This window comes from Amaranthus tricolor, chromosome 1, assembly GCF_026212465.1.
Source record: "Amaranthus tricolor cultivar Red isolate AtriRed21 chromosome 1, ASM2621246v1, whole genome shotgun sequence".
Classification (NCBI taxonomy): Eukaryota; Viridiplantae; Streptophyta; class Magnoliopsida; order Caryophyllales; family Amaranthaceae; genus Amaranthus; species Amaranthus tricolor.
The window spans coordinates 7,203,428-7,216,200 of NC_080047.1; positions in this window are offsets into that span (position 1 = coordinate 7,203,428).

Genomic DNA, 12,773 nt, shown 5'->3' on the forward strand with positions numbered 1-12,773 from the left:
CGAATTGTTTCAAACTCAACGATTGAAAATTGATAACTCAACACGTAATATATCGAAGTACAGTTATACTCAAATTGGTAACTACTCGTTTTTTTTTAAAATTTTTTTAATTTTTTTTTTAACTTCTCGCTTTGTTAAATCAAAGTTCTCCAATTTTTAAAATTTGTTGAAATTTTATTTTTAGTAATTATTCACTTTTATAAAATTTTTATATATACAATTTAACTAAATTAAAATTCATACATTTAACTTATATTTTTAGAGCAAAGTTCAGAAATGGTGGAGGAAATAGAAAGAAAAGTTGAAAAAAAAAGAGTTTAGGATGTATTTGGAGAAATCAAAGTCGTTGATTGAGACAATAACCTTGATTTAACTAAAGTAATTGTCTTAACAACGACTTTTAACCATACCTAGATCTGAAACCATTGGAGTTTCAAATTTGTTGTCTGAAATAATGAATTTGTCTATAAGTAAAATTATTGTTTTAGAAAATCGAATTTTATCTCAATTAGAGTAAGAAATTTATTTTCTGAATACAGTTTTGGAATCAATTCCTACAAAATTCTTGCTTCCTAAGCCTACTCCTTGTTATATTTATCACTTTAATTCCCAAAATCACATGTAAATCCATAAAATAATTAAACCATAGATCATAGAAACATACCTTGCGAATCCATAAGATTGTATGCGGAAGCCCTAATGGTATTACTTCTTTAGGGTTTGCTTGTTATAACTTCCACCACTATGTTTTTCTTTATGTGAAAAATCAAATGATACTTTTCAAAAATATCCCCTTTTAACACTATAATGATGGGTATATATAGTATTAAGAGTTCTTTAAGTCTAATGGGCCACAACCCCATTATAACTTAATGGGCTATATTTATAAACACGTGGTGGGGCCATAACCGCTTATAAAATACTTTAGCATAATATCTCTAATTTGTCCCGATCACCAAAAATAAAGATATTATTATGGTATCTACACAATATTATTTTCACGACATTATTGCCTTTAAGCCTATTTAATCTTTAATATACCACTATATTATTGGCTATACTAATGACGATCCACACATTATTATTTAACATGTGTGACCCATATTACAAAGACCTTACAATCTCCCACTGGGTCGCATATGTTTCCTTAAATGTGTCATACCTTATGAGCTCAATTATATCATCATTACCTCAGGCAACACAATCTCGTCCATCAATCTCATCAATATAGGACCAATGCAGCTTTCATTATGATAAACACAATTTGACCACCAATGATCACACATATTAACATGATTAAATGACATAGATCAATCATAAAAAAAATGTAGCATGAAAAACACATGAATGTGGCTTACACATGTCGATTTTCAACTGGCCTACTTAAAAAAAAAAAAAAATTTCAACTGTAATGTTCGGTAAGAAACTGTCTAATTACACAACTTTATTCTGATCAGAAAATAAAACTTAACATGTAATCAGTCTTTATGATAACCAACTCCCACTAAACTCCAGACTCCTGAAAGTCTATTACTCCCGTGTGAGTAATATGCTCATGAAAAACTTTAGGTGGGAGACCTTTTGTTAGAGGATCTGCCAACATAGAGTTTGTGTCAATTTTCACAATTGAAATTTCCCTTAACCGAACTCTTTCTTTAGTGGCTCGATACTTTATTTTAATGTGCTTTGACTTAATCGAGCTACTATTATCATTTGAATACAGTACTGCCGACTTGTTGTCACAATAAATCTTTATAGGCTTTTCAACCTCATTTACTATTCGCAGCCCAGTGACAAAGTTGCGTAACCATAATCCCTGATTTGATGTAACAAAACAAGCAATGAATTCTGTCTCCATGGTAGAAGTAGCTATAATTTCCTGCTTAACACTTTTCCACGATATCGCACCACCAGCTAGCAGATATACATAACCTGTGGTGGATTTACTAGTGTCTTGACATCCCGCAAAGTCAGAGTCAGAGTATCCAACGACCTCCAAGTTATCTGATCTTTTATAGGTGAGCATATAGTTCCTTGTTCGCCTAAGATATCTCATTACCCTTTTGGCTGCTTTCCAATGGTCCATTCCTGGATTACTGAGATATCTGCCTAACATTCCGACAATGTATGCTATATCTGGACGCGTACAAACCTGAGCATACATTAGACTTCCCACACATGACGCGTAGGGAATCTTCTGCATCTCCTGTCTTTCCAGATGACTCTTAGGGCATTGCTCGAGACTGAATTTGTCTCCCTTAGAGATAGGGGTATCTCCTGGCTTACAATATTCCATGTCAAATTTCTTTAAGACTTTATCGATATAGTTCCTTTGTGATAACCGTAGAGTATATTGTGATCTATTACGCAATATCTCAATTCCTAATACAAAGGAGGCTTCACCAAGATCTTTCATCTCAAAATTCTTTGATAGAAATTTCTTGGTTGCATACAGCATGCCTGTATCATTAGTCACTAATAGAATGTCATCGACATATAAAACCAAGAAGATCATCTTACTCCCACTGAACTTATGATACACACAATCATCAACAACATTCTGCTCGAACCCAAATGAGAGAATGACTTGATGGAACTTGTAGTACCATTGACGAGATGCTTGCTTAAGCCCATAGATGGATTTCTTTAACTTACAAACCATATTTATTGAATCTCCTGATACAAAATTTTCTGGTTGTAACATATAGATTGTTTCAGCAATGTCACCATTGAGGAACGCCGTCTTTACATCCATCTGATGTAATTCAAGGTCAAAATGTGCAACAAGTGCCATGATTATTCTAAAAGAGTCTTTCGATGATACAGGAGAAAAAGTCTCTTTATAATCAACACCTTCCTTTTGAGTATAACCCTTAGCCACAAGACGTGCCTTATATCTCATCACATTACCTTGCGAGTCCCTTTTGATTTTAAATATCCATTTACAACCAATGGGTTTCGCGCCTTCTGGTAATGGGACAAGTTCCCAAACTTTATTGTCATGCATAGAATTATACTCTTCGTTCATTGCGCTAATCCATTTATCCGAATAGGAACTTTTCATGGCTTCACGGAAGTTGATAGGCTCATCTTCCATTAGACCACCACTTTCTCCATGTTCAAGGAGATAGACATTGTAATCATCTGGAATTGCACTTCTCCTTTCTCTAATGGAACGACGCAATGGGACTTGTACTTGTTGCTCTTGTTCTTGAGGTTGTTGAATTTGTTCATCATGAACAGGACCTTCTATGTCATTAGGAGGAATAACAACATTGTCTTGCTGAGGTTCCTCATCTGTTTCCTGAAAACCATCTTTATGAATCGTTTCAGGAATTGAAACTGATTCTTCCTCAAAGACAATGTCTCTTACTTTATTCTTCTCCCCAAATGAAACATCCTCAAAGAACACAGCAGTTCCCGTCTCAAATATAACTTTAGTAGTAAGATCATAAAATTTATAACCCCTGGATCTTTCCGAGTAACCAATAAAGTAGCAGCTAACTGTTTTGGAATCCAGTTTCTTTTCATGTGGCCTATATGGCCGTGCTTCAGCTGGGCATCCCCATATATGAAAATGCTTCAGACTTGGCTTTCGCCCAGTCCAAAGTTCATAAGGTGTTTTAGCAACTGCTTTAGTTGGAACTCGGTTAAGAATGTAAGCTGCAGTCTTTAGTGCCTCACCCCAGAGGGAATCTGGTAAGACTGAATGGCAAATCATGCTTCTTACCATGTCCTTAAGGGTTCTGTTTCGTCGTTCAGCCACTCCATTCATGCTGGGTGATCCCGGCATTGTGTACTGAGGCACAATCCCACATTCCTCTAGGTATCTTGCAAATGGTCCTGGACGTTGTTCACCTGTACCGTCATTCCTACCATAGTATTCTCCACCACGGTCGGATCTGATGTTCTTTATGCGTTTATTGAGTTGATTTTCAACTTCAGCTTTATACGCTTTGAACACATCCAAGACTTGAGATTTTTCATAAATAAGAAACAAGTATGCATATCTAGAGTAATCATCAATGAATGATACAAAATATTCTTGCCCATTCCAAGATGGAGTTGGAAAAGGCCCACATATATCTGTATGTACCAATTCTAATGCTTCAGCAGCTCTGTATGCACCTAATTTCTTAGACTTGGTTTGTTTACCTTTAATGCACGCAACACAATTATCAATACTTGTGAAATCAATGGGGTTAAGGATCCCATCAGACACTAAACGCTTAACTCTATTTATAGAGATGTGACCTAGACGTTTGTGCCACAATTCACCTGATCGTGCATTATCAATTTTACGCTTAGTACCACGTGTTTCAACATTCAGGCTTTCATTATAAGAAACTACAGTATCAAGCATATATAGATTGTCATAAGTATTAAATGATCCAGTCCCAATTTCATTCGAATTAAAAGACAATGTAACTTTATAGTTTCCAAAAGAACAACAATATCCTGATTTGTCCAAATAAGAAACAGAAACCAAATTCCGCCTAAAAGACGGTACAATAAAAGTGTCTTTCAAATCCAAATAAAAACCAGAATTTAACAACAATCTAAAATGCCCTATAGCTTCCACTGCCACCGCTTCTCCATCACCCACGTAGATGTATCTTTCACCATCAGTTGGCTTGCGATTGCTCAGACAGCCCTGCATAGAAACACTTATGTTAGATGTAGCATCGGAGTCTAACCACCAAGTGTTTCTTGGTACTGAAGCTAAATTGTTCTCAGAACAAACCAGAATAAAGGTTGTACCTTTCTTTGCCTTCCAGGCCTGGTATTTAGGACAATCTTTCTTTAGGTGTCCAGATTTTTTACAGAAGAAACAATTAATTATATTTTCCTTGGGTTTCTTCTGCTCAGGACCTTTAGCAGCTTCATCCTTATAGGGAATTTTATTTCTCTTTTTACCTTTATCTTTAGAGTTACTAGCCAGATGAGCACTCTCTGTCTTATTTCGTTTCAACCTCTCTTCCTCTTGCACACAGAATGAAATGAGCTCATTAAGAGACCATTTCTCCCTTTGACAGTTGTAACTGACCTTGAAGGGATCAAATGCATTTGGGAGAGAGTTCAAGATTATATGTACGAGGATATCTTCTGATATTTCGATCTTTAATGTCTTGAGTTTTGAAACAATATGAGACATTTCCATAATGTACTCCCTTATGTTTCCTTAACCTGAATACCTTTTGGAAGTAAAACTGCTTAACAACAAGCTTATTTCCGCCTTATCGCTTTTAATAAAGCGTTTCTCAATTTCAGTAAGGAAATCCTTGGCATTTGTAACCTCATCGGACACAACGCCCCTAAAAGATTCTGGAATGCCGCGCTTTATGATCATTAGACTTAGGCGATTCGAGCGATCCCACTTCTCATAGTACCTTTTATCCTCAGCAGTACTATCATCTGTAAGAGAAGGGGGTTGTTCTACTCTAAATGCCAAATCTAGATCCATGCAGCCTAGAGTGATTTGAACATTCTCCTTCCATTCCTTAAAATTAGTACCGGTTAGGACTGGAATAGAGTTCAAGTTGGCAGATATACTTGAAAAATTAACTGAAAAGGAACAAAAACAAACAATATAAATATTTGCTCACTTAGCACTCGATATAACAATTCAAATAATTGTCAAAACCCATCACAAGATATCAAACGCATCATTAATACCAAGTCTTTGGACAGTAATATTAACTGCTAGCGATACTCTTGTTGCAACAATCAAACATTAATGATAATATATGTGCAAAAATAAATCCTCCTTTGGGTTGATTCATAAACCACATATTTCACTTGATAATCATTACATGTTTATCGTCGTAAATGTACATATATCTTGCCAAATATTAACCTTCCTTTGGGCCGACTAATATTCGAACATAATTATACATACATGCATTCAATATTTCTCATAAGTTGTCTACATAACCGGGATCACTTTTGGTGATATTTTATTTCAACAAGCTTAATCAAAATAGTGAACTTTTATTATTTGTCAAACATACATTATTATCACCACATGTGTGTTCAAATTTTGGCCAAATAATAATCTTCCTTTGGGCCGACTATTACTTGCACGAAATTAAATACACACATCTCAATATTTTAAATCTACTAATCTATACAAAAGAGGTTACTCTGGTAACATATTATATCGATTAATTAGTCTAAAATTGAGGCAAAATTTTATTTTATATTATATTTATTTATTTTATTTTATTTATTTATCGAGTATAGAAAAAGACTGATTAAATCCTTAATATATATGCATATTAATCAAGCTTTTATATATATTATCCTTGATTGATTCACGTTCAACGATCACATTGTACAGTATGTATATTACTTCAATATATACATGGAAGCAATAGCATATGATATAAAATAGCCAATTATCATGAATGTTTAATATGCATATGTCAGTTATCATGAATTTGAGATAATAATTATCATGAATTGGCTATATCAGTGCGCAAGAAATTATAAATTATAATTCATATGAGACAAAAACAGCCGAAAACGTCAAACTGTGCTCAAGTCGAAACGTAATTTTCAATAAACATAATACTTTGTTTCAAGAAAGTATGTGAAACAATGTAATGGAGAGGCACATGAATTTAATAATAATGGATGTAATGATCAAGATTTAAAGATTAGTGAATCTTTATGCCAATAAAATTCATACGATTGAATAATCGAACCATAAAGCCCTAAATTATTTAATGGATCTAAACATGTAGGCTCTTGATACCAATTGTTATATTTATCACTTTAATTCCCAAAATCACATGTAAATCCATAAAATAATTAAACCATAGATCATAGAAACATACCTTGCGAATCCATAAGATTGTATGCGGAAGCCCTAATGGTATTACTTCTTTAGGGTTTGCTTGTTATAACTTCCACCACTATGTTTTTCATTATGTGAAAAATCAAATGATACTTTTCAAAAATATCCCCTTTTAACACTATAATGATGGGTATATATAGTATTAAGAGTTCTTTAAGTCTAATGGGCCACAACCCCATTATAACTTAATGGGCTATATTTATAAACACGTGGTGGGGCCATAACCGCTTATAAAATACTTTAGCATAATATCTCTAATTTGTCCCGATCACCAAAAATAAAGATATTATTATGGTATCTACACAATATTATTTTCACGACATTATTGCCTTTAAGCCTATTTAATCTTTAATATACCACTATATTATTGGCTATACTAATGACGATCCACACATTATTATTTAACATGTGTGACCCACATTACAAAGACCTTACACTCCTGAGCTCAAAAAAATTTGTTGTTTTAAACTGTTGCTTCATTTAAAAGCAAATACGTTGACATAAGCTCTTGTCTAAGGCTAGGAGACGATTATTTTCGAATTATTTTTATCTTGATGTTCAAAGGCAGATCAACGGTGGGTAGTAGAGCTATCGGTACTTGGCACAGTAACAACTAGCTTGAATTTTGTGCCAAGTCAGAAAATTTAAAAATAATTAAATAATTTTTTAAATATAAACAAAATTTGTTTACATGTATTAACTTGTTATTTGTTTACTATAATAAATATAGAGAAAACAATATTTAACGTGTAAGAGAAATTAAACGTGACACTTTACATTTTCTTATGCATGTAATATCGAGTATTATAGTAATCACAATTTAATCTTTTGAATATCTACTTCTATGTGTAATTTTGTGTATATAATATAAATATATATATAATATCTTAATTTTTTAAACTCATAAGTGCTTTTGTGTATTTTTGATGACTTTAGGGAAAATATTTCATAAATGATATTTTCAATAGATGTAGTAGTGTAGGAAAATTTTATTGATCAAGTAATTAAATGAAACGTACGTCTGACGATTGAAAATTCTTACACCTTTTGAAGATATACATTATTTAATATAACATTATATATAGCGTGACAACATTCAACATTTCTTTTTATATGAAAAACACATATTTTTTTGATTTGCATCACGTATCATACAATATTAATAAAAGAGTTGTAAAATGACAAATGACAAATGACAAACTCTTAAAATTTTTCCAAATGAATTTATTAAATAAGTTAGAATTGATTACTTGGCACTTTATTATCCTAAATTAACATGATATTTTTCATTACCTTATTAGTTGATATTTTACAAAATATGCAAGTCAAGCTTTAATATTCTTCTATAATTTGCGTACCTTATTAGTTGATATTTTTCCTTTTATATTCTTATATTAGTTTTACAATATTGCTTTAAATTATTTGATTGATTGATGTTCTAGTATGGTATATGTCTAAATATGAATCTTATTTTATTAATTGAATTTAGTAATACAGTTGACTATTACAACCTGATCAATTAGGTGGGAAAATTTTCAATCATAACTTGACACATGTCAATAAGATACTTTTTTTGTTTCTTTTTTAGTATATTAGTATATAGAAGTATAGATACCATATAATAAGTTAAAATTCTCGTTTGACACAACAATAATTTAAAAACTTATAACACAATTTAGTGTCAAATTAAAGAATCTAATAAATATTTAAATACAGTTATTTTTTTTGATGTAAACTTAAATTAATGGCTGAATAAAATTGTACTTTCTTTATATCAAATAAGTATTAGTGATACAATTTTTTTCATGTGATAAGGTTGTGGAATTAAATGCTCTATTAGCATTTACACTAATTTAATTAATATCTTAATTTTTTTCAACTCATTAGTGTTCTTGTGTATTTTTGATAACATAAGGAAAGATATTTCACAAATGATATTATCGATAGATGTAGTAGCGTAGGAAAATTTTACTAATTAAGTAATTAAATGAAACTTATGTATGACGATTGAGAATTCTAACACCTTTCGAAGATATAAATTATTTAATATGACAATATATATACCGTGACAACATTCAACATTTCTTTTTTATATGGAAAACACATTTTTTTTTTAATTTGAATCACTTATTATACAATATAATAAAAGAGTTGAAAAATAACAAATGACAAACTCTTAAACTTTGTCAAATGAAACTAATTTCATAGGTTAGAATTGAATATTTGACACTTTATTTTCCTCAATTAACATGATATTTTTCCTTATCTTATTAGCTACTATTTTTCCAAATATACAAGTCAAGCTTTAATATTCTTTTATTAATATTCTTATATCATCTTTATAATATTGATTTAAATTATTTAATTGATTGATACTATTTTATGGTATATGTCTAAATATGAAAATGCTATTATTTGAATTTAATGATGGAATTGACTATTATAGCTTGATCATTTAGGCGGAAAAATTTTCAACCATAGCTTGACACGTGTCAATAAGATACTCTTTTGGTTTCTCTTTTAATATATTAGTGTAGATAGCTCGACACGTGTCAATAAGATACTCTTTTAATTTCTCTTTTAATATATTAGTATAGATATAAATGACAACTTTTTTATTTCCATTTTTATTGCTATTCACCATATATTGTCCATATATTGTCCATTTTTATAGAATAGAATGATAATATAAACCAACTGGAATATGAAACGTATATATTATAACATAAAGAATAAAGAATGATTATAATAACCCAATTTAGCCAAATGATGAAATTTTCTAAAAATACCCATATGTCATTTTGGAGGGAAAATAATGAACGTGAAAGTGACACGTGTCTTGCTGAATAACCCATTTTGTATATAGCAATAGATAATAGATAGATGGGATTGGAGAGAAAAGATTCGGATTTTGTCTTGACTAAAGCAAATATCATCTTTTTCAGATAAGAATTTAAGATCGAATCTCATTTGATACTTTCCTTTCCGGCTTACTATATAATAAAAAAAAATAGGGTTAAGAATTTGGAATGAGATGATTGTAGAGTCTTGGAGTAAAAATGAGAAGGTAAATTACGTTTTATATTGGGTTCTTAATTTAATAAGAATACTATTATGATATACTCTTTGGTCTCTATCTTCTTCTTTCCATTTGAAATATGAAACTGGACAAGAAAAATAATAATGAGAGATAAGCTAAAATTATAGACTAATTTTTAGTTCGAATAAGTAATGATTATTACTAATTGAGATTATAGAATATGATGAGGCCAAGGTTATTACTATTAATAGGAAATAATCAATTAACTATTAATAGAAATAAATAATAATTATTGTTTGGTAAACTAATAAGGGTATTTTAATCCAAAAAGATGTTTCAAATAGAAAGATTTATAATAAGAATAACTTTGTGAAATTTCATTTTAGGAAAATGATGAGAAGATTAGGTAAGAATAGAGGTGATCAAACATCGGGTCGGGCCGGGTGGGAAAAAACTGCCCATTGATGCGGGCCGGGCCGGGCCGGGCTGAAGTGCGGGCCTATGTTTTATATTATTTAATTGTATCATATAATAAAACTAAAATTAAAATATTATTTTTTCCGTTTCAAATTAATTGCAACTTAGAAAAATGTCATTATTAATTCTTTACTCTTAATTTTATTTTAATTTTTTTTATTTATAAGTTGAAATATAATTAAGTGATATCTTGTTTGATTCATTTCATTGCAAAGATTATTAATATATAACTTTTGTAATTTTCATTACATATAATTAAGAATATTAATAATTGAATTAGTACATCAAACTTCATAACAAATAAAATATTGCAAGTATTTTGAAATGGAAGAAGCATCCGTGTTTTTATCGAGTCAAATAGAGTCATATTTAATTCGAATAATTAAAAAAAATAAAAATTTATTCCAAATTCCAATCAATTGCCGGCCCTACCCACCCCACAAATTACAAATAATTGAAATAAACAAATACAATTGTTACATATTATACATAACGTAAAACAAATTCAAAATGCAAATCATGAACAAGCTCTTTTTCGGGCCGGGCCGGCCCGCGGGCCAAACGTCAATCCCAAACCCGTCCCAAAAAAATTCGGGCCACTTATTTTGTGCTCAAACCCGCCCATCGGACCATATTTTGATACCCAAGCCCTCATTTTTTCGGGTCGGGCCGACGGGCCGAGCCGCCCATGATCAGGTCTAGGTAAGAATATGGGGGTAGATAGTAGAGAAAATATAACCCAGACATTAGGGCTATGAATGGACCGAATACAGATCGGGTCAAGATATAGTTGAAATAGGTAAGGTCATGTTAAGCCTTACAAAGTAGAAAATAGGGTTTAAGCATGTTGGGTCCATTAAGCAAAGAAAGCCCGACCCAGCTTAGCCCATTTATCTTATTTCATTACTTGTACTTGCTAGTATTACTAACTAATACACTTGAATAGCCTAAGATCAATAAGACAATAACAAATAAAACTGTTAGAGCAAATGCCCAAGCTACCAAATGTGATGGTGTTGTGAGCAACACAAGAGAGTCTTCAATGTGTTGTAATGATGGTGCAATGAAGAACATCAATGTGGAGCACCAAATAAGCATTGGAATGTGCCTTGAACAAGGCAAGGCTCAAAGGGAGGACTTTCTCGAGCAAGGCAGCAGCTAAACAAGAAGATCAAAAGCTGTTGAAGACCCGCTCGACTGGTCGAGCAGGCTAGCTCGGTCGAGCGAGGTACAGGGTCCAATTCTGCTACTTTCTGTTTTTTGGGCTGTTTTCTTTGGGGTTTCAAGGGTTTGGTCCTAGGACTTCTAATATGTAATAGGCTATATAAGAGGGCTTAGAACATTACTAGAAGCAAAGACGAGAGGCAAATACATTAGGGAAGCTAGGGCATTGGCCATTAGAGTGTTCTTGTTGTATTAGTGCCATTTGTGGAGTTTCACCATCAAAGGTGAAACCTTTATGGGTTAAGAGTGAGCTCTTAACTACTGAAAGTTGAGTCATTAGTGTAATATTGATTATATTAATGATAAGATACTTTATTTGAGGGAGAGGTATCATTAAATACCTCATAAATACATTGTGTTGCTTGTTTGATTGTCGCTTGTTTATGCTCTGTTTCTCACTCAACTTCTACATCGTTTTCTACCATTTTGGGTCCTAGCCATTCTCCTTCAAAAACTTTGATATACAGTATATATATCCTAGAGTTCTTACAAGCGTGGCCAAGTTTAGTTCAAGCGACTGATGAAAATGGACACTCTCAAGTCTCCACACAAAAGACTGAACAGCAGCATTAGATTGATGTTCTATCCTCTTTCAACACACACTACGTCATACTCATCACGACGCCAATCTTAAATCTTAACCATGCGATAATTTTTTGGAAAATTTGCAAAGAAACACCTTATAAAACCAGTTTTTTGTAAAAAAACACCTTTTAAAATTTTTTTTGTAAAAAAACACATTTTAAGAGACTTTTTATTAAAAAAAACACCTTAAATCAGTTTCCGGTGACTTTTGTCAACTTTTCGGCGTTGACTATGCCATTTGTCAACTTTCAGGCGTTGACTTTTGAGCTCAAATGGCATAGTCAACGTCGGAAAGTTGACAAAAGTCACCGGAAACTGATTTAAGGTGTTTTTTTAATAAAAAGTCTCTTAAAAGGTGTTTTTTTACAAAAAAAAATTTAAAAGGTGTTTTTTTACAAAAAACTGGTTTTATAAGGTGTTTCTTTGCAAATTTTCCTAATTTTTTATTTCAGTAGAACCCTTATTTAGCCTAACGCTTATTCAGCTTGAACCTTTTAAAACCCTTATAAATAAGGGCTGGAAGCTTGGAACATGGCCCCTACAGGCCTCTGGTCCAATGCACATACCTATTAAACATTAAAAAAATAT